The 26,494-nt window shown below is 44.7% G+C and overlaps 1 protein-coding gene across 4 annotated transcripts in view; it reads left to right on the plus strand.

Moving 5' to 3' along the window:
- LOC126412584 (protein kinase C and casein kinase substrate in neurons protein 1-like) overlaps positions 1 to 26,494 on the plus strand; it is a 548,284-nt gene that overhangs the window by 190,031 nt on the left and 331,759 nt on the right. Inside the window, exon 1 of one of the 4 annotated variants that reach the window (XM_050082247.1) lies at positions 21,940 to 22,061. The exons of the other annotated variants lie outside the window; for them this stretch is intronic. The gene's annotated coding sequence lies outside the window, so the exon portion shown is untranslated. Of the gene's footprint in view, positions 1 to 21,939; positions 22,062 to 26,494 lie in introns of those variants that run through there. 4 annotated transcript variants of the gene reach the window in all.

The raw sequence follows: 26,494 nt of genomic DNA on the forward strand, positions 1-26,494 counted from the left end.
GCAGTTGCGTAATAAGCCGTGTCTGCCGCCGTAGCAAAACGTTTATGCCTACAGTTTATGTCGGAACTAGTAAAATTTGCACTTGGAAAAGGTACCTACTACCTCAGCGGTATTGTCAGGTCAGTCGGTGTATTTTATTCTGTAGAAATAAGGAGAGAGAAAGAATTACCTAGTTTTTCGTGCCAGTACTCTGTCCTCTTTTTCTCAATTCCATATCTCATGTGACACCAAATTTGGTATAGGGCCGAGCAAATCACACGACGGACAGTAATATTACGGAACGGTAGACAAGAGAAATTGTGTGGTGTAGTATGCCAACAGAGACTGTGCAGATATGAAGTCCGGAGATTGACAGGCTAAAGATGGGAAATGAAATGATTTTCACGTCGTATACAACTTCTCTACGTGTCTAGAGCATTGCAAGTCGTCTGAAAAACATCCTAGGCAGCTTAGAGAGCCATTTCGTCAATGTAAAGGACCAGCGTGGATTTACGCAGAAGAGAGCGAAGAATATTCGTGAGTTTGTTTCATCTGCGTGAGAGAATTCGTATCTCTATAACAAAGGAGGAGCTACTTGCATCATATTGATATAAAGTCTACTGATGCTACAGACTCATTATAATCATTGTTACACATACACATTTGAAGCTTGGTTCCCAGAATCCGATTTAACGTACCAAAAGCATACCAGGCCATTTTCATTCTTCTGCTTATTTCTTCTCCTGTCTATAAAGTCACTGGCTTCAACTTCGCTTCAATGACATCATTGTTAGTATAATTGTAATCGATTTTCATAAATACTTCCAAATTTCCATTGGTTTCTGAAGTCTATATCTACAATCGTGGGGATTTGCAGAATATTACCCAATAGCGGGAGAATGTAGATCTGCTATTTTTTGGTATAATCGAGTCTGTGTTTGAAAACTTATTGTGCCCCAAGAGGTAAATTTCACAGGAACTTCAAAAAAATATTGGATCTTAAGTGATTTACCTCACAATCAGAGAGAGAGAGAGAGAGAGAGAGAGAGAGAGAGAGAGAGAGAGAGAGAGAGAGGGGTATTGTAAATAAATTGTGACAGATAAAAGTAAATTTTTAGTTATAATCCAAATTTGTTTTCATAGCTAATACTTCTTGTGTTGTTTGCGTGACGTTCGACTAGATAAACGTAAAAAACCTCCCAAAACCACTCTTATATTGGCTGGTAGGATCGACATTTAACAGCCTGTGACCGAACCACAATAGCCTCGTGTCAGTTTATACAGGGTGCTTCAAAATGAATGTACAGGTTTTATCGCTTTGTAGCATTTATTATAACTTACAACTATAAATTGTACATCAAATGAAAGAGCAATTCAAACAGTTTTGTTTGCATACCTTTCCGCAAAGGGAAGAGTGTGGAATAACCAAGAGTAACTGAAGAACGCGTTGGGCGAGTGTGAGTCTTTCACGTGGAGACCCAAGAAAGCCCTTCGGACCCCCAGTTGCGCTCAATGCGGTGCAAACGTGTGAAGCGAGCAGGCAACCATTTCACACACGCACACACACTCCTGCTTCTTACAGCCAACTGAGCGATTCTGAAAGGGGTCAAATTGTGGCCTTCTGAGTGGCGGGATTGTTCTTTCGGAGAATGGCCATATATTAGGACGTGATGCGTCGGTTGTGCAACGATGCTGATATTAGTGTTCACGAGCATTTTCACACCCGTAGACGCGGCTATGGACGTCATCGCACCACATATGGCCGCCAGGATCGTCACATTGTTAGGGTAGCAGTGACAGCTCGTACAGCTATCACAGTACAGATAATAGGACTTGTGAGCCCAGACGTGTCAACATGAACTGTTGCGAACCAGTTAGTAGCTGTGGGACTACGAGCACACCCACTTCTAGCCCGTCTTTCACTTACGCCGCAGCATTGACCTGCACGGCTCGGCTAGTGCCGTCAGAGGACCACGAGGATGGAATGGCGCACCATGGTTTTCAGTGTTGAAAGATTCTGCTTGCATGCAAGTGACGGCCGTTAGCGCGTCCGACGCAGACCTGGTGAGTGCTGCCTCGTAGAGTGCATTCGTCCAAGACGCACTGGCTCCAACCGGGGCATTATGGTCAACCAGCGCCCTGTACGTGCAGAATGTCGTTAGACCAGTTCTTTTGCCGATCTTACAACAGGAAGGTGATGGGTTGTTCCAGCAGGATAGTGCTCGCCCACACATTACCCGTGAGACTCGACATGCTTTGCAAAATGTGCAGCAACTTCCCTGGACAGCACGATCTCCGCTCTTGTCTCCATCCAAGGACAGTATTCGCCATCTGTACGATCGACCGGATGCCAGACTCAGTGCTACATTGCCGCCTGTGGAGGCTGTGCTCTTAGCAGGTTCCTGCCTAAGCTTCCTTCTCTTCCTCCTTCCCCCCCCCCCCCCCTCCCCCACCGCGGAAAGCGCGACGTGTTAGGAAAAAAAAAACAGCCAAATATTTGCGACATGTAAGAACCTTTCGTGTTTTTAATCAGGCTGAACTCACAAAATCGAACAAACTCATCTTGATAGAGAGCGCTCTTGTACGTAAATAACATCGAATATTGCGGAACATACTGTTGCAAACCGGTGCTGAAAAAAATATTTCAGTACAGCCGGACACGAAGCTGCTTCTTTCGATTTGTTAACTCCACTGTCTGTAACCACTACACCACGGTGAACACACAGCTCCCAGTAGTGGCGCCTTTACTCTTAGGACCTCCTGAAGGCTTTAACCACCGATGTGTTATTAAATGACATTTAATTATAACGAATCGTACTAGGAGGAAAGTGTTAGAGATCGATCTTAAATGCGCCGTTGCGTTGAAATGACATACTTTCATAACATGGAGACCATAATACGAAAACAACGAAATACGACTAAATTCAATGTAGCGGCTCCAACGTTCTTCAGTTGTCGACTGATAGGGAATTTCTAGGTCGCATCGACTTTCATGGACACTTGGTTTAGACGTCACTTCACCGTAAGATTAGAGCGGCACTAGTTTCTCCGACAACGCTCCTTTTCGTGTCTTAGTCACATTGTTATTTCAGGCATAGTGTTAATAACAGAAACAGCAGGAACATTAATTCTTGAACGTTGTGTTTTACCTCTTTACGCTTTGCATTAGGATGGATAACTACTTTGGTTTGACTAGTGCTGAAGGATTATTCTTGGTCTTCTTTCGTAATACAATAAAACTGGAAACAGTTTTCCGTAAGTTCAACCTGACCTCATTGTGGTAAGCGTCCTTAACATTTTGCGGCAATGGTTCAAGAAGTCAAGAAAGCGAGCTCGGTGGGTCTCATAAAATAAATACAATGACCTACTATTGCATTTCCTTAGTGAGGATTTTACAGTTCACTGGGAGCTATCTTTTGCAACTAATCGTGAATGTGCTTTATTGGCCTCAAGTTGTGAGCTGTCGAGCGCGCAGACGTTTAACTCCCGCACTATCTACTATCTCAGGAATGCGCGTATTCCTAATGAACAGCGGCGAAAGTTAATGCCGTCTGGCGCACGCTGCATTTCCTTCCGCGCTGTCTGTACCCACTTCTCCCACGCGGACTGCAAATAGGGCCCCCGGCCTCGGCCTGCGGTCTGATGTTGACACAGCGAGCCGAGCTTCTCTTCCGCTCGCTCCGTTGCCGTGCGCAGTGTTGTGGAGCTTTTGTTTACAGCCCGCGGGCCGCCGACGTAGACGATGTGCCGAATGGTCTAAAAATGTGTGTATAGTGCAGCACTGGCGAACGAGTGGTATCAACCGCGCGGTAGGTTAATCCTCACCTCTGATAGGGGCACTACGACTTGCAGAGCCTCACGTACGCTTCTCTCGTAGATTCATTATCTCGCCCATCCGCAGACGCCAATGCGGCTCGGTAGTTTCTATGAGTAGTAGGCTAGCAGCTACAACGCGTAGTTCAGAAGATTGCGAGGGATGAGGCGGGATGTAAGGAAACAGCCACCATCTCGCTCTTTTCTGCCGCGCAGCTACATGTAGCCAGTGGTATTAGGCGTTCGAAAAATATTTATATCCGGATCAGAGTAACAAAGAGACAGCATAGTTGTTTCCAGATCTACTGTACTAACAAACAACCAGAAAACGATAAGTTGCTCAAGTTCCTGAGCTAAGGAGAACGATGCAGTGTTCCTTGGGACATGCATGCATGTCCGAAAGAACAGGTATTGCGGCGACTACAGCCATTATGAAACACATGAAATGTACTGTCAGTTGTAGCCGGCCGGTGTGGCCGTGCGGTTCTAGGCGCTTCAGTCTGGAACCGCATGACCGCTTCGGTCGCAGGTTCGAATCCTGCCTCGGGCATGGATGTGTGTGATGTCCTTAGGTTAGTTAGGTTTAAGTAGTTCTAAGTTCTAGGGGACTGATGACCACAGATGTTAAGTCCCACAGTGCTCAGAGCCATTTGAACCATATTGTCATTTGTGAGTACGAACAACCACCAGCTGTATAAGGGAATGAAAATTTGTGTCGGACTAGAACTCGAACCGGATTCTGTTTCCGCGAGCGGTCGCGCCCTAACCGCTTTGGCTATCCATGCGCGAGTCACGGCCAGACACAGGCTTCCATATGTCGTCTCTCCTGGGACACAATTTGCATTCGTACACTCCTGTAATTCCCATACAGAGGAGGAGGACATTTTAATTGAATACAATATTGTAGTGCCTGTGTTGTTCAGAATTACTATGTAGTGTTCCTTCGGACATACACATTCTGATGTAAATAGATCGTCTCAGTGTCCTGCAGTCACCACTTACTAAATAGATTGATATGAATATTTTATTCAGAGCAATAAGTTTCTATGGAACTACTAAAACATTTTTTGTTACCAAGCACATTGCACCTTATTCACTTAAAACTTGTCAGGGGAGGCATTGTGTCTTCTGCTTCTCGCTCACGAACAGATGTCACTTGCGTGTACTCTTGTATTTCATATGAATTTTACCCCTAACGCTGGTTTTCTTAGCCATTTTTCATTTACACAGTCAGTTGCAAAGGTAAAAATTATTGTATAACACCATATCCTCAAACGGAAGAAACTGACTACAATTCCTCCAGATACGTGAATGTAATGTAATGAGCGTGAATAGACGAAAATATTAAGCATCGTTGAACTGCAAGATCAGCAATCGTTCACCCACAACTGAGTACCTGAGTTTGTCTCCAAAGACCAACTCAGAGTGACTGTGCGCCTGACTGATCCTTTACAAAGTAATTTAACAGGAGAGATAGAGAGAAAGAGAGAGATCCATGCATGAATGAGAGGGATAACAACAAATTTTATCCTAACGCACGCAATTATTCATATACGCTACGAACCATTGTCACATACTACACAGGGACAGATGTCGAAACACTATCTTGAAAACACGTAGACAGTTCTTCACTCTATCAGAGGACGTGGTGAGCCAACAATGCTGCTGCTATGTGAAGGACATTAAACCAGAAGTGCTATGTGAAGGACATTAAACCAGAACTGACAGAAGCGCTCGGGTCTGCACGGAAGCTGTCTGGTCGCCATATGACAGCGGTTATCACGTGAGGAGGGGCGGTGGAAGAGGGGAAGGGAGGAGCGGCGGCGGTGGTAGAGGTGCAGGCAGTCTCCAGGACTGCAGCGGTCGGACTACTGCTTGTAGGAATCTGGTCACAAATTTCGAAGATTTTCGTATTTCAGGAGATATATTTTTATGTGACATTCCTACACCGCCAGTTTTTCACAGTGTTCCTGATGTTAGTTACATCCAGTCGACAGATATCCGCCGCAATTTTTTCCTTTGCCACATCATGCCTGGTACAGCTGTGGAACCAATTCGCCTGCAGTTTGACGTGAAAATAGAACCAACATGTGATACGGTCGGGACGTTAGTAGGACCTGAGCAACGGTTCGTGAGTCGTATATTTGATGTTTAGCTTAAAGAGGAAGGCTGGATACTGCACTATTTTTTATAGGATGGTAATAGAGATGATTTTCTGAAGCTTTCCTCCAACCCGTCACGATGAATCCTGTAATAGATTCTGAAGGAGGCAATGAAGGTAATGGTTTTACCTCCTCTCGACAACGTGGTAATTAGAGACGAAGCACAAGCTGGGATCGGAGAGGGATAGGGAAGGAAATCTCCACGTTCTTTTCAAAGGGACCATGCCAGCATTTGTAAAATTCCTAACTGAAATGACCGAAAACAGATACGTGTGAATGACCGGCTGGGTTTCTTGAACTGTCGTCCGGCCGTATGCAAGTCCATTGTCTTACCTCTGCACTGCTTCGCGCGGTGATTGTTGCGTTTCTGACATTCGTGATTTGCAATGAACCCGAGGAGTGGGCGCTGGAAAGTGCCCAGCTACTCTCCAATACCACAAAATAATCCGCTGAGCGTCAGTTCCTTACGTGACGATCGGATCAAGACTATCAGTGTGCCACGCCGTCACGCGATGGCCACTGCGGAGAGATTAAGGATTTCAACACGAGACAATGGCACGAAGTCTGCCGATCCTGAATTACGACTGGCCGTCCCGCCACTAGCCAATTCCTGGCATTCAAATGGTTCAAATGGCTCTAAGCACTATGGGACTTAACATCTGAGGTCATCAGTCCCCTAGACTTAAAACGACTTATACCTAACTAACCTAAGGACTTCAGTCACATCCATGTCCGAGGCAGGATTCGAACTTGCGACCGTAGCAGCAGCGCGGTTCCGGACTGAAGCGCCTAGAACCACTCGATCACAGGTACCGGCCCTACCATTCATTAAGTGTTTCTTCGGGAGATGTAAATGTGCGTTCCACAGCACAAAGTAGAGGTACGTCGATAGGCAGCCCTTTCATGTATATAAGCTAACCGTGCTGTGTGTTAGTTATCCCTTAAAAATTGGTCGCTCTGGAGCCATGTAGAAGTGGTACTCGACGGTCGAAGGCCATGACTGTGAAGTGAAGTGGTGTGTATGTGCTAGTCGATTGAAGGGGATCAGCGCAATAACATGAGTCGACGTGAAGGAATGGCTGGAAGGAGCTGTCCTGTTCGGACGTGTCTGTGACCACATGGTTGGTCTATCAGCACGCACTGTCCATTGTGTCCATAAAGTATGGTGTACTGCTCGCAGCCATGTAACGGCGCAACAACATTGGTCATAAAAAAATAATAAAAAAATTAACCGACAGGGGCTGGATACAAGTGTCACACATTGTCAGTGACATCCAGTTTCAGGCATGATTGGAATTGCTGCTGTCAGTGAATTCAGGTATTCTCAACCATTTCCGAACGAACGCTGCGAAAGGAAGTACCTGTAATGGACATTTGGAGTAGGATACCTCTCATAACGCCGTTGCTCACAGTGGCGCATCTTCAGTGAGCCAAACAACGCAGAAACTATACACTTGCTGACGGGCGGCATGTAGTGCGGTATGACGTATCGCGATTTTGGGTCTTTTCAAATGATGCGAGGCATGGAGCGCACCGACGGTCCTGTAAGGCGTGTTTATCCCTCAGTGTGTGGAGGGCGGACTTCAGACCGCAGGTGGCTCTGTGATGTTCTGGGAGTGTGTTTCGTACCACGACTTAGGTGCACTCATTCAGATCACCATCAGCATGAAGCGGGATATTCGTTTCAACATTCTCGATGCCCAAGTGTTGCCCTTCTCTGTAGATTCACGTGGTAGCTATGCTGTCAACAATCCCGTCTTTCAGGACGACAGGCGTGTACACGGAGTTAAAGTCTTACAGAGGTTAGACAAAATGTTAAAACACTGCGAAAAATGCAAGCTTGAGCATAAATGCAGATGCTAGCGAAGTATGCAGATTGCGCTGTTGTATTTGACCACGACCAGCACCTGTCCAATATCCTAAATACGTTGCAGTTGTTAGTCGCGGTAGGAACACTATTCTGTTTAGTTGTAAGTGCATTATGTGTGAGCTAAGTGAGTTCGAACGTGGACAAATTGTTGGTGCTTGTACGGTGCGTACTTCTGTAACCAAGGTACCCGAAGTTTTTGGTGTTTCTAGAGGCACTGTGCCGAAAATTCATGCCGCACACAGAGAAAGCGGAAGAACAACTTCCACTAAGTAATAATCCGGACGAAAGAGCGTTTTGGGTGAACAAGACACAAGCTCATTGAAGAGGATTGTGACGAAAAATAGGGAGATGATAGCCGGAAGGGCACCGGAGAACTGAATGTCACAATCGAAAACCCTATCATCACCAAAAAAATACGAAGGGAGCTCCATAACAAGGGAAGTATACGGCGAGCTGATAGTCGAAAATCAATCATGAGGGATGTAAATGCCCGTAACACGACATGGTGCCGAAACCATAAAGCCTGCACTATGGAGGAGTGGAAGAAAGTCATTTGCTCGTGTGAGTCTTATTGCAAACTGCTTCCTCCTCCTGGCCGAGTTTACGTCCCAAGAATGAAACGTAAGGAGGTTCGGTGATCATCTGGGCGCCATATCGTGGTATTCCATACGTTCCATGTTTACTCTGCAAGGTCGAATTACTGTCAAGGATTATGTGAACTTTTTGGCTAATCGTGTCGATCCCATAGTACAATGTTTGTTATTCAAATGGGATGTATTCCAAGACGACAGGCCCCCTATTGACAAAGCTCACATCGTCCAGGACTGGTTTTTTGAGAACAAGGATGAATCATCGTATACCATGTGGCCACCACGCTCACCAGATCACAGCATTATTGTGGTTTTGTTTTCTACTTCGGAGAGAAGTAGACGATGATTATGCACATCCATCGTCGTTTCCTGCACTTGCAAACCATGTAGAACCTGTATCCACGCATTCCACGACGACTGGAAGGTGTTAAGAATACCAACGGTTTTCGTATGCCGTATTGGGCATGTTAACGTGTTAAGTTTGTCGTGTTTCCATACCTTCGTCCACCTCTCGTGTACGTCCTGGTTTGGCAAACATTCAGGCACCTCACCGCACTGCGCCTTGTCCGTTAAAGAACCCGCTCTTAATCCCAAAGAAAATATGTGGAACTGCGTGGAGAAATTTGTGGACTCCTTCCTTATCGAATCATGTTCATTATAGAGATTAAAAGGCGGTGTTACTCGGTATTTACGTTAGATATTCTTGAGGTGAGTGTGTACTTAATTTGGCAGTCCGCTGCAAAAAGAATGGATGACGTTCTTGTGTGAAGCATCTGAAGTCAAGTCCGCATGCGTAGTTACTCAGTGCCGTCTAAATGTTCGTGTGCGACGCTTTGTGGCGCCCTGTATCCGTAAGCTCTCGGAATATTTACTCAGTCAGACATAAACGGCGTGGGCGGCGCGGCGCCTGTGACGTACATGCAGCATGGATGTGGAAACACGGTGCGCGCAGGCGCGGCCGTCTCTCGTTACGAAACGACGCCATCCGCTTGCTCCAAAGCGTCTGACGTGCGAAACAAGGTCCATCACATTTCTTCAGCATATAACGAATGTAGATTAAGAATTCTGTTAGTGTGTAATTTCTCATTATACACTGACGGGGAAAAAATCAAAACATCAAAAAATAATTAATATAGAGTAATGAAATTGCGGGATTACATTTGTCTCGGTACCATATTTAAGTACTTGAAATTGCAATATCACAGGTTAATGGAATCGCGAGATAGCCATTGCAGTTGTGAAATGCTGGTAGGACCTACGTTTGTAAACGGTCTAAGCGCCAGAATGTTCAGTGCAAGCATGTAAACGCGCATCCATTGTGTTGTACATGTGCTGGATGTCAGTTTGAGAGACTGAGTTCCATACCTGTTGCACTTGATCTGTCAGTACAGTGACGGTTAATGCTGTTTGTGGATGACGCTGGAGCTATCGTTCGATTATGTCCCATATGTCCTCGACTGGAAACAGATATGATGATCGAGCAGGGCAAGGCAACATATCGACAATCTGTAGAGCACGTTGGGTTACAACAGCGGTATATGGGTGACCGTTATCCTGTTGGAAAACAACCTTGGAATGCTGTTCACGACTGACAGCACAACAGGTCGAATCACCGGACTGACGTACAGATTTGCAGTCAAGGTGCGTGGGATAACCACGAGAGTGCTCATGCTGTCATACGAAATCACACCCCAGATCACAGCTCGAGGTGTGGGTCCATTGTGTCTAGTACGCAGACAGGTTGGGTGCAGGCCCTCAATTGGCCTCCTCCTAACACACACACACACACACACACACACACACACACACACACACACACACACACACACACAGCAATCACTGGCACCGAGGCAGAACCAGCTTCCATCAGGAATCCCAACGTACCTCCGCCCTGCCCTCCAATGAGCTGTCGTTTGACAGCACTGAAGTCGTATGTGGCGGTGGTTTGGGTCGGTGGAATGCTTGCTACAAGGCGCCTGGCTCGGAGCTGTTCTTGAAGTAACCGATTTGTAACAGTGCCACCTGAAGCTCAAATAGCTGCTGCAGTTGCTGTACGATGCGCCGGAGCCACACTCCGAACTCGATGTTCTTCCCTCTCAGTAGTACCACGTGGCCGTAGCCCGTACATTCTCGTGGCCCACCCTGCCAGCAATCATGTACAATGTCTGCACTCCTGCCAAGTCTTTCTGCAGTATCGCGGAAGGAACATCCAGCTTCTCGTAGCCCTATTACCTGATTTCATTCTAACTCAGTGAGTTGTTGATAATGACTTCTTTGTCGCCTTAAGGGTATTCTCGACTAACATCAGCTCGCTAGACCAATCTCAAAAGGCAACTAAGACTCAGGACCGTTACAGTGTGTATTTAAAACAAACCTGATGTGCATCCTCTTGTGCGACTGGTTTGAAATTTGAATGGACATCATCTTCGAGAAGTAGAATACGCCTACCAGCTTTCGTATTGTCGCACAACTCCTCCTTGGTGTTGCAGTTTTTTAGTTTTTTCGTCAGTGTAGTTCCACTGGACTGTACCAGTATTAATGTTTTATTTCCCACTTGAGAAGTAGTTCAGCGAATAATGTTTTATGATGGCGATCACGTGAGACTGAATTAGGAGAATCAATGTGATTCTGCAGAAAGCAATTTTCGCTACTGTGCCTGTTGCTTTATTGATTGAACACTTACTTTTCTGTTGGTCTTTTTACTAATTTATTTTTACCAATTCGTTTCGAATGTTGGAGCGCAATATTGGTCTGTAAGGGTACTGCTTTTTTCTGACGACCCATGAGAGTTACTGCGGGAAATCCAAAACAGTAGTGATTTTTCAACCCGACAGGCCTTCATTTATTTTGTTGAACGAAATACCGTAACTTAGACGATTATCGAGTGTCGGGATGGATCGAAATTGCTGACGCTACAAGAGACGCTTGTGCATCACTCACTGTTGAAACTCGAGAGCGTATCGCACATTCCAAGAATCGCGCATGTTATTACTTCCTTAAACAAAAGGTCGAGACTGCCGTCAGTCTTCGGATAGAGGCCTAACACAAATTGTAACTCCGCGCATATTTTGACACTGTTACACCAAGAATTATCCATCGAATACTGTCGAAACTGATTTAGCCACTGAAAGACCTTATGTGAAAGTTTATCGGGAGCAACTTTCATAATTAAGTAAATGCGCTGAAGTGAAATAAATAGCTCTTTTTTTCTTATTCTTATTCTTGTGCCATTGATCCGCATTGGCGCAGGGCCGGCATGGTTATTAACGGATTTGACACGTTTAATTCAAGGAATGGCCGGATGTCTCTCCTTCCGCCGCTCCGTAACTCTCAGGAAAGAATAATTTATGTGCACCCCAACTGCCTGCGGGTAGTGTTATTCATGTGAAAGTGAGCGAAAGTTTTCTAAATGTTTACGAATTGTGAATCTCCAATGGATATCAGCCCGATATTAACCTAGTGGGATGATGGCGCACCTCCCCGTGCCGGAAGCAACGCTTTAACACGCATGGCTATCCGGGCGGGTCAGTTGAAATGAGTAGATCGATGGAAATTAATTCGATGCAGTGAAATGGAATGATATCAGTATAAGACGGTAGATATTATATTGAACCTGCAGAGTAATTAATATGCTGTAAAATCGAGAATTTGTACCAGACAAAGTCGAACCCGACTTTTCTGCTTTTTAGAGCACTCATCCTCGCAACACACACTTATTGCCGCTGATATTTCCACCTATGTATCCCAAACGCTAGTACCAAAGATTCTCCCCCGGGGAACCACGAGGTGGATGAAGGGAGTCTGTGGAGGATCGGGGTGTACACTATCACAATGAATACGTAAGATACAAATGAATCAATAGGGATGAAATCATTGATAATGCAGTGACGTTAATTGATATCAGTACACACAGTTCAAATATGCTGAACCTTCTATATGATGATGTCGTGACATTGATTCCATTAATTTAATTTTATTGCTGTGTATACCTGTAGTAAGGTAACTATGGTTCTCCAGCATATCCGTCCTCCCAATCGTGCTATTCCGACGTACCATGTAGGCAGTAATGTTCGTAAATCACGGGTGAAAACGTAAATACTTAAGACATCCGTGGCCGGTGTCAATGACATTACAATCTTTTCGAGATGTAGTGCCGCATCATCTTATAAAATACTAACATCACTAAAATAACTGACGTTTCGATCGTGTTAAAGCGGCGGCGTCCAGGGCAAAACTAATCACCTGCGGAGTGGGTTCTTCAATATATATGGGAAACCAAGCCCCCTCCTGGATTTTTTAAATTAATATATTCAGCGGATAACCATCAGTTTTCTGGGATAGAATAAGTTTTTTGTGTCACAACTAAAATTTATTTCTTCTAGGATGATATATTCCGAAACTGACCATCTCGTCTGTCTGGAAAAAGCTATTTAAATTCTTACTCTCCCGGGAAAAAATTCTGCGGACGCTTCAGACGCCCCCCCCCCCCCCCACACACACACACACACAGCAGTTGTTGCCTTTGTATTTGTGGTAATATCTTCGTAATGAACGCCAACTTCGTCAAAATTTTCCTTCTGGTTACTCTTCCAATGTCCCACCGTTGAAGTTCCCGCAAAAAATTCTGCAAAAAAATTCAACAAATTTTCCTTTATTCATTCTATGCAGTGTATGTAAATTTTTGCCTTGTTTCCCTTTTATACCGTTTTACACTTGAAAGAAACTGGGCTGTAACGTACAACTTAGTGTCAACTTGTTAAATGACTTAGTGCAAGGATGCACATGCGAAGGTTATAAATTTAATGACTGTCGTCGTTGATTTTTTTCCACCATTAATTTCTGAATATCACACACAGTACAGCAGAGGTAGACAACCTAGTCCCCACAGACCAATAGTGTGCGTGCCAGCTTTCACGGCGGGCGGTGGACGGTACGTTCGTAATATGCTGTAATTCTGCTTCACGAATTTTGTAAAGTAAAGTGATTTCAGTGCTTTGTAAATTACCATTACCTTGAAGCCGGTGCGCGGTTAGAAAATGTCATTCAGAGTTGCTAAAGTGAGCGGTAGATAAAAAATTTTGACTTCTCCTGCCGTTAAGTGACTGCGGTGAAAATACGACCAGTGTGAACCGGAGATTTTTATTAATGGGGACCGGATAAACGAGGTCTCACTGTAATTGGTAACCCACTACGGATCAGAGATCCCGTTACGACGGGCTGCGTTTGCCTGCAGGGCAGCGGCCTCGGCGGTCTCTGCGAGCGAAATGGACATGCTGACTAATCCCAAAGGGGTCTGTTCGGTTAATGTGGGGTCTCAGGACAGGTCAGCTCACTTCGGCAATGTTATTGTCCATAGACCATTGCCTCACAAACGCTGTTTTATGACACGGTGTACTGTCATGCTGATGAACGCAGTCGTCGCGACCGAAATGTTTCTCTATTGTATGCAGCGCACAAAAAATGGTTCAAATGGCTCTGAGCACTATGCGACTTAACGTCTGAGGTCATCAGTCCCCTAGAACTTAGAACTAATTAAACCAAACTAACCTAAGGACATCACACACATCCATGCCCGAGGCAGGATTCGAACCTGCGACCGTAGCGGTCGCTCGCTTGCAGACTGTACCGCCTAGAACGGCACGGCCACTCCGGACGGCTTCAGCGCACATTGCTGTAAAATGTGTTCACGTCCTTCTGTGGTTAGCTGACCACACCCTAGACACGAAAAACACCCCCGTACTGTAAAATCGCCTCGTCCGTATTTGACTGTTGACTCTACCTATGGTGGCAAGTAACGTTCTCCAGGTATTCGCCAAACCCAAACCTTCCCATCGGATTGCCACAGGCTATAACATGATTCATTACAAAAAAATGACTAGTTTTCAGTCAGCCTCCATCCAGTAGCGTCGTTCTTTATACCAGCTCAAGCACCGTTTGGCACTGAGTTCAGAAATGTGTGGCTTATGAAGAGCTGGTCGACCATTGCATCTCATTCTTTTTTTAATTTTTTATTCAGTAGGCACAATCATTGTAATAGCTGGAATGCTGGCAGCACATTGCAACTAGAGTGAAACACTCTCCCGAATGTTTGATGGTCCCTGTCCGTCAGTACATGAGGTCTGTCTGATATTCCTGACTGTAGTTGTTCCTTCGCATTTCTGCTTCACAATAACATCAACAACAATCGGACTGGGCAGCTTTAGAAGGCTTGACATGTCAATGATGGATTTGTTACTGAGATGTCACGTTCGAAGTCACTGAGCTCTCCCGACAGTCGCAATCTAGTGTTACTGGCTTTCCACTGGCGGGTCAGCCTCTCGTGACATCTCGGGGTCAGTCGCGCGTTACACGGGGGTGTTCGGATACTTTCGATCACATGGTGTTTATATCCGGAGATAGGCATTTACGTTTTAAGGTGTTTCGTAGAGCTGGGAGCGTTGTGTCACTGAACGTGGGAGCAGCAGCAGCACGTGTCTGACCTTGGTGCGCTGCTGCCGCTGCCACGGACGCGGAGGAACCGGTCCCGCCGTCGCCATGGCGAGGCGCCGTGTCCAGCCGTAGCTGTAGCCGCAGCCACCCGGGGTCAAGAGCCACCGTGCAGCCATCAGTGGAGTACCGGCGAAACTGAGTAGCTGCCGCAGCGCGGCACCGCTGGCAACTCAAACAGGCCGGCTCCTCCTGCCAGTGGATGGCGATCACTGTGGAATTTCTAGCGAGTAATGTACAAAATGCGGCCGAAAATCTGCCAGAGATTGTACGGAGTGTTTTGAGGAACACATGGGTGGTAAAGAACTCATTTCCGGAAGCAATCATATGACAGCCGCGAGTTTTTTGCTGGGTTTCTTTTTTCCAGACTTTGTAGGGTAAACGTGTCAGGTGTTCCTTCTGTTGTGTACGACTTCGTACACTATGGTATGGAGAGGTGAGCTGCAGAGTGGTGTAGCAACTGTCATCGTAGGAAAGCTGGACAGGAGTAGCAACGATTAGCGAACAAGTTAACACTGTGAACAGAAGATTTATTTTACTTGTGGTTTTCCAAGTGTACGAAGACTCATTACAGATAATGCTGCAAGAAATAGATTCCAGCTCTGTGTTAACGAGAAAGAGGCTTTCTGAACGAAAGCACAAACGATGATGTCGGCGTCGCGACTAGGCGGCGTTTGCGTTGCGTCACGTAGCGAAGAGGCTCAAAGTGCGAGTGGTCTCTGTGGCTGTCGCCGACCGTCCTACATAGCGGCGGCAGAGGGCGCTCGTGGTACGGAGCCACTGGATAGCCTCACCGGTCCCGCGCCGTTGGGTCCATCGGGTCCCGCACGATTGCGATCGGCGTCTGACGGAAACTTGCAATTCCGTTACAAGCTTTGACGCCTGTGGAATGGTACTGGTACGTGATACCACACCTCCTATCTTAGGGTCAACCTTTATTTCATTGTACACGTGGCTGTCACTTCCGTGCTCCATGTTTCATTTCGTTCTGTTACTTGCCGGCACTTTTTAGTACGCAGCAGGTCTGGCCACCGGGTTTTCTTGCGCCAGCGCCGAGGTGTGTGTGTGTGTGTGTGTGTGTGTGTGTGTGTGTGTGTGTTTGTTTGTTCTGGGACCCTTCTGACTTCTCTAAAAGGGCGCGCACCATTGTGCGGAACTGCCCTCGTAAGTAAGGGAAGGCTGCGATCTGGTGAACCAGCTTCGTTTGATAGTCTTGCGGCAGATGCAGCGCCCGCTTGCGGCCCCTGTTTTGGACGCGCTGGAGCCGACCCACGTACTGTTGCGCGGCATTGCCTCAGACGACAGCTGCATAATCAATGAGCGGCCGCAGAAGCATTTCGTAAATGATGGTATCCCAAAACAAAAACACGGCAAGCTAATGTTGCCAAAGCAGAGAACAGGAAACAGGCTAAACTCGTGGTAGCTTACACACGATGGGTATAGAGACAGAAGTCCCTATATGTAAGTTATGCGGCGAGGGCCATGAGACTGCAACATACTAATCTTTCAGTAAGAAGCGTTGGAGACCAAAGGACAGAGTATTCGGGTCGTGAAGTCTTCAAGAAATGTTGTCTAATAAAGAAGTAGCAAAGGGCCTCCTACTACTACTTTTTGATACTCGTTGGCTTTACTAGAACCACAGGAAGTGAGACCGAGCAATAAACTCTGCTTCGGTGTGAGCGATAGTCGGCTAGCTTTGTTGTTTTCGTCTCCCTCTTCACATCACATGATGAGCTAACACAAAGGCTTACCGACAATAATTCTTCCCACGTGCCATTCGCGAATAGAACAGGAAAAGGGGGATGAGTCAACTGATACCGTAACTACCCTCTGCCACACACCGTCAGGTGGCTTGCGGAGTGTTGATGTAGATGTATACCAGCGTCTGGTGCGATTTTGATCGTGCACTGAGTATCAGGTACAGCTGGCGCAAGGGTCTCGTAGCCTCGCAGCAATCGCACCATGTGATGGTTCAAATGGCTCTGAGCACTATGGGACTTAGCATCTGAGGTCATGAGTCCCCTAGAACTTAGAACTACTTAAACCTAACTAACCTAAGGACATCACACACATCCATGCCGAGGCAGGATTCGAACCTGCGACCGTAGCGGTCGCGCGGTTCCAGACTGAAGCGCCTAGAACCGCTCGACAACACCGGCCGGCGAACCTCACTGGGGGTGGGGCAACTGGGTCTGGGTACAGGGCGAAGATGATGGCACAGGTCTTCGCTCCGGATGTTTACTCGTAGTTATTGTACAGTAGTTCTGCACCAGTCGTCTGCGAATATTCTCTCATAGCCTCCCAAGATATTCACTTACCTCTGTATTAAATTTGAATAGAGCATGCCATCGATGATTATTATTTTTGTTGTTGTTGTTTTAATTCACTCTTATTATTTTGACCTGCAGATGCAGCCTACCGGAACTGGTAGATATGTTTCTGACTTCTGAAAGGGCTAAAGATGGCAACACAGCCTTCTTCCAGGTTTTCTGCATAAGTACACGTACGTCCTGTAAGCTGCCGCGCGGGGTAGATGCGCGGTCTTGGGCGCCTTGCCACGGTTCACGCGGCTCCCCCCGTCGGAGGTTCGAGTCCTCCCTAGGGTGTGTGTGTGTGTGTGTGTGTGTGTGTGTGTGTGTGTGTGTGTGTGTGTGGTCCTTAGCGAAAGTTAGTTTAAGTTATATTAAATAGTGTGCAAGCCGGGGGATCGATGACTTAAGCAGTTTGGTACCGTAGGACCAAATTTCCAATTTACCGTAAGCTACCATAGACCATCACAGGTACTCCTGAACGGTAGTTGTTTTCCTAGTAGCTTTGGTCAGTTAAGATCGTAACTGCGTTACGTGTACTTTAGGTATGTTACATACTGTGCCTGTCAGGCATTATCTCATTGCAATCGCTTTGTTTGCGTATGCTATCAGTGTATTACTAGATTAGTTATCCCTCTGTCTCTTACTTACAGATAAATAGTATTTCTAGCTAAATGGAAGTTGTCAATATATATTTAAGATTTTATTTGAAAGTTCTTGATTTATAAAATGAGCCAGAGATGTTGTAGCAAAAATTAGAAGTAACAATATAGATTTATCATACAGCACTAGGAAACGCTATTTCCTCAAAAAAGTAAAATTTAAAAAATGGAAAACAAAAATATATCGAACATCGCTTCAGTACTTCGTCGAGCTTATGTAAAACATGTTTCTGTTATTCTCACTTATCAGTAATAACAGGAAACTCTGGCCGATGATGATAGTGGTGGTAATCGTTCTGTTGAGAACAAAAACAACAATAATAATATAATTTTTTATGTTCGTACGTGTAAACTGTAATTGCATCAGAAGTAATTGTTTTGGTCACATAAAAGCGCATTACTTACGCAATCACTATTTTTGTTACTTACCAGATGCAGTTTACATTTTCTCAGGCTTATAATATACAATGGACTAGCAGTAAACGATTTGCGGTTCTAATTACGAGGGTTGACTGAAAAGTGATACCTCCACCTTGGTAACTTTTCACAGTTGTCAGTATTGGAATGCGGCAGGTACTGGCTTGTTTCGTAGCCTCTTCTCTACAGCTCCAGTTGGCTGGAAGCCTTAGCATTGAACGGTTGTGTTGTTACAGTGTATCTAAGTAACGTGCAGTCATTGAATTCATGACAGCAAAAGTTGTCACCGCAAAGGACATTACTCAGAGAATAAAAGTAGTTCATGGTGATTGTGTTGATGTGAGTACTGTGCGTCGTTGGGCGAGTAAGTTTAAAGATGTTGAGGCGGGAACATCTGACCTGCGTGACAAACTGAAGAGTTGGACGTCCTGTGACAGCAACCACCGAGTTTCACAAGCAAAATGTTGACAGATTGATTCAGGACGATCGTCGTATCACTCAGAAATTGCAAGCACAATCGGCATTTCACAAGAACGTGTGGGCCACATTATTGCTTCGCATGGCTATCGGAAGATCTGTGCATGATGGGTACCCCGGATGCCTACTCCAAAAATGAGAGCGCACAGACTTGAAATTTGCCAGTAACTCCTCTCGCGTCACAAGAATGAAGACGCACAGTACTCACATCAACACAGTCACCATAAACTGCTTTCATTCTCTGATGAATCTCCTTTGGGGTGACACATTCTGCTGTCAAGAATTCAATGACTGCACGTTGCTTAAATCGCTTTGACCGACCGTCTGCGCAGGGTTCCGTACTTTACACTGCAACAATACAACCTTTCAATACTAAGACTTCCCACCAACTGGAGCTGTAGAAAAGAGGCTACTGAACAAGCTAGTACCTGCCGCATACCAATGCTGTCAACTGTTAAAGAGTTACGAAGGTGGAGGCATTACTTTTCAGTCCACCCTCGTAATTATATACAAAACAAACAAGCAAACAAAAAAAGTCGTAAGCTCACAGTTTCTCTCTTATACATTAATTTGTGTTTCTTTCTGTACCATCGTCACCAATACTACTGGTAATCCTACCATTTACTACGTCATTTATATATTGTACCAAAAGACCAGAGCGTAGTTTCGGTGGAGCGCAAGTGTACTGTACATATGAGATAATATTGGGTGTAAAATGTGTGAATTTATCAAAGTTTATCTTAAATATATTTATGAGTACACATTGCAACACTCAACACTCGGAGAAGGGCAACGTTTTAATATGATTTAACATTGTGGCGAAATAACATTCATCTGATAAACGAACTATATGACTAAATGACAACAACACGTAACACGACATATTTTGATGTCACGATGCTGCGGGAATGTTCTGCAGAAAATTTCATTAAATCACATTTAGTAGTTACGACAGATACTTGTAACCCACAAGAAGTGTCAGTAACGTTGAAAGGCCATGGTGAACTAAAATTTGGTTCTGATTGGCCTTAGCCAGTTACGAAATTCGACTTCAGGTGGCGAAAATTTAGCCCAGGAGCAATCCCACTTTCAGATCTCCGGCTACCGAACAGGTTAAAACGGTTTGCAAAATTTCAATATCCGCATATGCAGGTTTAGTGCTTGCCGGTGCTGCACTCCTATCCGCGCGGGTTTCTGTGTGTTTATGGGAAACTGCAAACTGTATCTGCTAATACACACAGAAAATACGATTCTTAATGTTAATAATTTTGAAAGTGTTATTTCCAATACAGGTTGTTGTTGATGCTCTAAAACTACTTCATAAATGCAAGAAAATAATCATCCTGCAGTAGTTATTGCCAGTAAATAAACCTTTACGGTGCATTTTATGATAAGCGTTAAAACAATTATTTTTATAATACATACATACATTCCACATTTGGTGCATATGTCTCTTATCTTGGAATTGGAACTACGTTTGCAGCACCTTGAGGCATTCCTTGCCTCAACAAATTTTGATAATTGGCCAACGTTGCAACCAATTAACGAAATCCCGTTTTACAACACAACTCTTCCTGTTGTTGGTTTTTTGTTTTTTTTTTTCTTTAACTGCATCTCAACTGTCAGAAATTCATTGTAGAAGTACGTCGTCCTATGATAGCTACTGTCACGACATCTTTTTATTGCCGGCCGAAGTGGCCGTGCGGTTAAAGGCGCTGCAGTCTGGAACCGCAAGACCGCTACGGTCGCAGGTTCGAATCCTGCCTCGGGCATGGATGTTTGTGATGTCCTTAGGTTAGTTAGGTTTAACTAGTTCTAAGTTCTAGGGGACTAATGACCTCAGCAGTTGAGTCCCATAGTGCTCAGAGCCATCTTTTTATTGTTTACCAGTCAGTTTCCGTCCCAGTCAGATAATTCCGCATTACTATCATTAAGAGCAGCATGTAGTTTCTCATCAGTGGTTCGTGTATTGCTGTCTAGTAGAAATAACGGTTATTTCAAAATTCCATTATCGAAGACCAAATTAGCAAATGTGCATTATGACCTGACGTGCGTAGGAACACATTCAGAAAATAGATTATTTCATAGTAACGAAGAAAATTTGTGGAGATCTGAACTAATTCTCACCATCTAGAATAGTTTGCGAACGTTAGGTAAAAATACACATTATTAGACTAATACTTCGGCATAATAATTATTTGCATTCCTTTTCATTTTGTAGAAGTAATCATTTTCTGCGTCCAACCAGGCTCTAAATTAACATACGAATCGTTCGTTGCAAGGTGCTGTGGCCTGGTTTAATAAATAAAAAGTGGAAGGTCCATACTCGCGGCCATCGCTCTATAAGTGGAAAAATACGCCTATTTACGCAGGGAAAAAAAATGATGAACGGAGATCCACGTGTGTGTAACGAGGGAACGAAGAGGTTATGTCGCTGAAGAAATTTTCAAAGGCTTCTGGCAGTGCCACAGAAAAAGTATATAATTAAATAAAAAGTTTAGTCGGTAACATTATTATGTAGCAGTATACGTTAGAAATTACGTGCGTACGTTAGAAAATTCGCCACAGTGTTCTCTTTCACTTAGTGGAAACAGCACATCAGTATATCCAATCGCTCTTTATATCAAAGTTTGTTTTGGGTGGCCAGTCTTAACTTGGTACACCCTGTGGTGTTGAGTCGCAGGCCTAAGTGGCCTCTACTGTGACGAAAAGTATCAACGGAGCGACTCACTTTCCGCAGGAACGTGTGTTAATAACAGAATTTAGAGACGTTAGGACATAAGCACGGCGAAACCACAGAGAGCAGCATTATAATCCTGCTCAGCTCGTGTTTCACATTGATGAAGTTAAAGAAACATTATAGGGTGGTCATGTTGTTCCTCTTGCATCCTTTGAAGTACTACTTTGCGATCACCATGTTCATCTGTAGTTGCTCTGCTGTGGATGCTTTGTTTCCTACGCTTTTATCCATCTTTAATAATGACCTCGATGTCGGCACAATGTTGAACTACAGCACTCCTTTATTCCTTCCTTCGCCACGAGCACTCCGCAGTGTGTGGAGACCTGGTAAAGGCTAGTATCTGTCAGCGGTTGCGTCGCTGGCCACGTGACACTACAACGAGGAAGGCGGCGACAGTTCACTTCCGCGTGACGTGGCTGCTACCGGCTACTGGTGACAACAGCTGTACCGCCTCCAGGCCAGTGCGGAAGCGGCTGCCGTCATCGCGACAGAAGGGGCCACGTTCGTACCCGTTGTCAAGATGTATGTGCCCTGCCCAGACACCCGCAGCTGCTAGGTCTGTATCTCTACTCCGCAATCCACTGTACGGTGTGTGGCAGAGGGTACATAATTTATCCGAATCATTCCCTCCCCTTCCTGTGGTGGCACCGTACGTGCGTAGAAAATTTATCGGTACACGTCTTGAAACATTATCTGTAGTATTGTTCCTGATTATTGGATGTCATATTTAAAGTTTATAGTACCGTAAACCAGGTATACCGATTTTCAGATTGAATTGTGATTATCATGATTGTTTTTTTTTTTTTATTTCTGTGATATTTATGTTAGTGAACATAGTGACCTGTATGAGAGGATTACATAGTAATTAGCATAATACATTTGTAAAATATGGAGGAAATAATGGAAACATTTGTGGATGGTCAAAGTTAGCGTGGATTTGGGAATGCATTGACCGGCCTATACTTGCACTCCAACTGTCAACTGCCGTTTGATTTATGTTCAGTATTTCAAAAACACAACGAAACTTTATTTTTCGAAGGTCAAATATTTGATTTAAAACTTTAAGTGCTGTATTAAGCGTCATAAAAGAAAAAACCCTGGCACGATACATACATCAAACAGTATGATCTATCAACAAGATTGTAAATATAATGAAAGGTACTAGCATGGAATGCCACGCACATAGCTCCAAAATTATTTGAGGTTAACACCTTAAAGTTCATGCATGTTAAATCTTAATCTTCGTTACAAAACATCCGCTGCAGCTACAACAACAGTTACCTGATCTTGATTTATCGAATCAATATTTGGCACTTGTGGCCACAAAAACTTCATTCCTTGTTTCTGAAGATACTTGACATTACTTGTTATACCTTAATCACTGCCTGAACCGCAACAGCTAGCAATTCAAGCAATATATACTGACAATTGTTCCTCTTTCTTGTAGGCTGCCGTACTTAATACAGGATACTTTTTTTATACCTCACTTTTTCTCGGCCTGGCTTCCAGTGCTGATGTCTGTTCTGTATTTGATGAACAGTCACAAAATACACGGGATAGCTCGCCCTGTGCCCGACTTTTAAATGATATGACTTGTTTGCTTGCGTTAAAGGCCTCTTGTTCATTGCGATACATCTTAATAAAAATGTTGGACATGTTTCCGACAGAACCCCAGTTTTGAGAAAAACTCCGAATTTCTGATTTCACAGAAATATGTGGTAAGGATCGTAAGCTGCTGCCTCTGGATCGCGGGGTCCCGGGTTCGATTCCTTGCCGGATTGGGGATTTTCTCTGCCCAGGGACTGGCTGTTTGTGTTGTCCTCATCATTTCGTCGTCGTCATCATCATCATCATCATCATCATCATCATCATTCGTGACAGTGGCTAGATTGGACTGTGTAAAAATTGGGACACACTACGGGCGCTGATGACCGCGCAGTTGAGCGCCCCACAAGCCAATCATCATTATTCGTCTATCATAAGCCTTATTTAGGCAGTTGTCCAAATAACTAGATAACATTAAAAGTAGCCTCACAATACAGTCACCCTCCTATTGTCTCTTGTAAAGAACTTGTCATACTTGGAAATAATAAACTGCGTGTTAAGAAGTCACGGTTAAGTTTGTCCCATTGTGCCTTATATGACGCCCGAATGTTGCGATTAGGTGTGACGTACGGTGCAAATGTAGGCACGATACATGAACAGTCTGATACAGACGAGTGCGTAGTGAACGTGGAAGCATGACGCGAGTTAACCTACTTTGAACGTGAGATGATAGTCGGAACAACACACATGGAACACAGCATGTCGGGGTTTGAACAAGAATTTTGATTTCCAAACTAAATCTTGCAATACTTTGTATTATCGTGAAACAGAGAGGGAGTGCCACGGACACGATACGTGAATGGAGGTGGCAATCATTAAAACAAAGGCGTTTTTCGTTGCGGCCCGATCTTCTCACGAAATTTCAATCGCCAACTTTCTCTTCCGACTGTGAAAATATTTTATTGGCGCCCACCTGCGTAGTGAGAAATGATCATCATAAATAAATCAGAGCTCGCACAAAAAGATTTAAGTGCTAGTTTTTCCCATGCGCTTTTCGAGAGTGGAGCGATAGAGAAATAGGTGGTTCTATGGACCTCTGCCAGGCATTAATAAGTGTATTGCAGAGTAACCATGTAGATGTACCGCAGATAGTTTTTTCATATGCGTAGATAGTCACAGGAATATCACAGTTGTTAGACTACCGGACGGTACATTACCTCTTCAAAGCCATATGTGACGATTGATTGTCTGTGAGAATGACATCGCCGCCGATTTGAATGTGGGGTGTCAGGAAAACATTTCCACCATAAATGTACGGAAACAATTGCACTGCAAAGGCTTCTGCAGCCGACGGCCGATATCACAAAATGGTTCAAATGGCTCTGAGCACTATGGGACGTAACATCTGAAGTCATCAGTTCTCCAGAACTTAGAACTACTTAAACCTAAGTAACCTAAGGACATCACACACATCCATGCCCGAGGCAAGATTCGAACCTGCGACCGTAGCGGTCGCGCGGTTCCAGACTGTAGCGCCTAGAACCGCTCGTCCACATCGGCCGGGCGCCGATATCACATCCACTGCCTTCCCCATGACTTCTGGCTGTTCAATGTAGTAGCATTCATAAATACAGAGTGTTCCAAGAATGTATACACTGTTTAATTGCTCATAACTTCCAGATTAATTGACGGAAGCGTCTCATTTTGGATAGTTCAATAGTTTATTGTTCTGGCAGTCGCCACATAGGTGGTGGTAAGATTTGTTTCCAGTTACATGAGTAAACGTGGCTGGTGTAGGCCTGACACTCGATGAAAGGAAAGCAGATTTTAAGGGTTACATTAAGTACGAAAACATTAATGAAGTTCATCGCCAATGGCGCAATGAGTTTCAAATAGACACACCGATATGTTTAAAAACTGCATGCATTCGAGAACAATTGAAGTCTAACGCTGTTTTACAGATGCACACAAACAACGATATGGACTACCTGTAACAGCAACAAGCCCAGCGAAGTCTCGTGCTGTGTTGCATCAGTTCGCTCGCTTATCACAGAAGTCTGTAAATCAATGTGTTCGTTAAAGCAGGGTGAGTCGCCGAAGTGTTCAAGCGCATGTTGAAGGCAGCAAAGTTTAAGAGCTACAGCCAGGGATTCCTACACGCTATGAACGAGGACGACCCAGATTGTAGAATAGAGTACTGCGGGTGGTTTACTGACAATGAAATGCGTGCACAGATCATTGCGTGGTGTGGTGAGAAGCATTTTAAACTCAGTGATACAGTAAACTACCACAAGTGCGTCTACTGGACCACCGAAAATCCGCACACCAGCGGCGACAAAGCCGTGAATTTACCGGGAGTGACTGTGTGATTTAGCTTAGCTTATCTTACCGGGATCTCATTCGGTCTTTCTACTTTGACGACACAGTTACCGGCTAGGTGCACTTGAAGAAGCTTGAGACATCCAGTATGGAGACGAAAGGTTTTACGTTCAACAGAATACGCCCCCCCCCCCCCCCAATAATGGTCTCAGGCGGTAGCTCAACGAAAATATACGCCCACGATCGATTTAATAGGCAGGACCGATGCTGTCGAGTATCCACGAAGCTCTCCCGACTTTTATCTGTGGTAGTACAATCGACAAAAACCACATACACTGGATGGACATCAAGAATGCGTCGAACATTCCTGTGCAGATATCCAACTGGACACGTTCCAACCGGTAATTAGTGCACCATTTCTGTGGCATCGCCTCTGTGTGAATGTTAATGGTGGTCACTCGCATACCTACACTGATTTCAATAACTTAACCCCAAAGCTAAATTTTCGCCGAAAATGACACGTCTCCTTCATTTAATTTCGAAATTACGAGCAATTAAGCAGTATACTAGCACATTCGTTCGCGGCGACATGTACTGATAAAATTCTCTCGAGCTTTCGGCCGAGTACTCCTCGGCCATTGTCAAGTGGTGACTGTCTTTTGGTTGTTGTTACCGTCTTTGTATAGCCGCGCTGCCTTCTGTGACGCCAGTGGTGCTCGCTCCTGCGTAATATAAGGTAATGTTTTCGTAGGGAGCAGAACCAAAAGATTGTCACCACTTGGCAGTCGCCGAGGAGCACTCGGTGAAAGCTCGACAGAATTTTATCGGTTACGAACTTATACATTTCTTTGGCCCACCCTGTATAATGGCCTATACTATCCATTTTGTAACCTTACACATGTACAAATAGGCGTGAAGTCTGTCGCCGTGAGAATATTTAACAACCTCCTTCCTGAATTAAAACTTTTAGCAGACACTGAAAATGGTTTTAGAAACAGATTGAAATAATTTCTGCGTGGCAACTGCATGTACTCTGTTCATCTGTTTCTGAATCGATATGTGTGTTGTTGGCTTGCCGATATTAAACTTGATTAAGATGTTAGTGATAGTTACGTATAAGATGAG

This window comes from Schistocerca serialis, chromosome 7 (genome assembly GCF_023864345.2).
Source record: "Schistocerca serialis cubense isolate TAMUIC-IGC-003099 chromosome 7, iqSchSeri2.2, whole genome shotgun sequence".
NCBI classification, from domain to species: Eukaryota; Metazoa; Arthropoda; class Insecta; order Orthoptera; family Acrididae; genus Schistocerca; species Schistocerca serialis.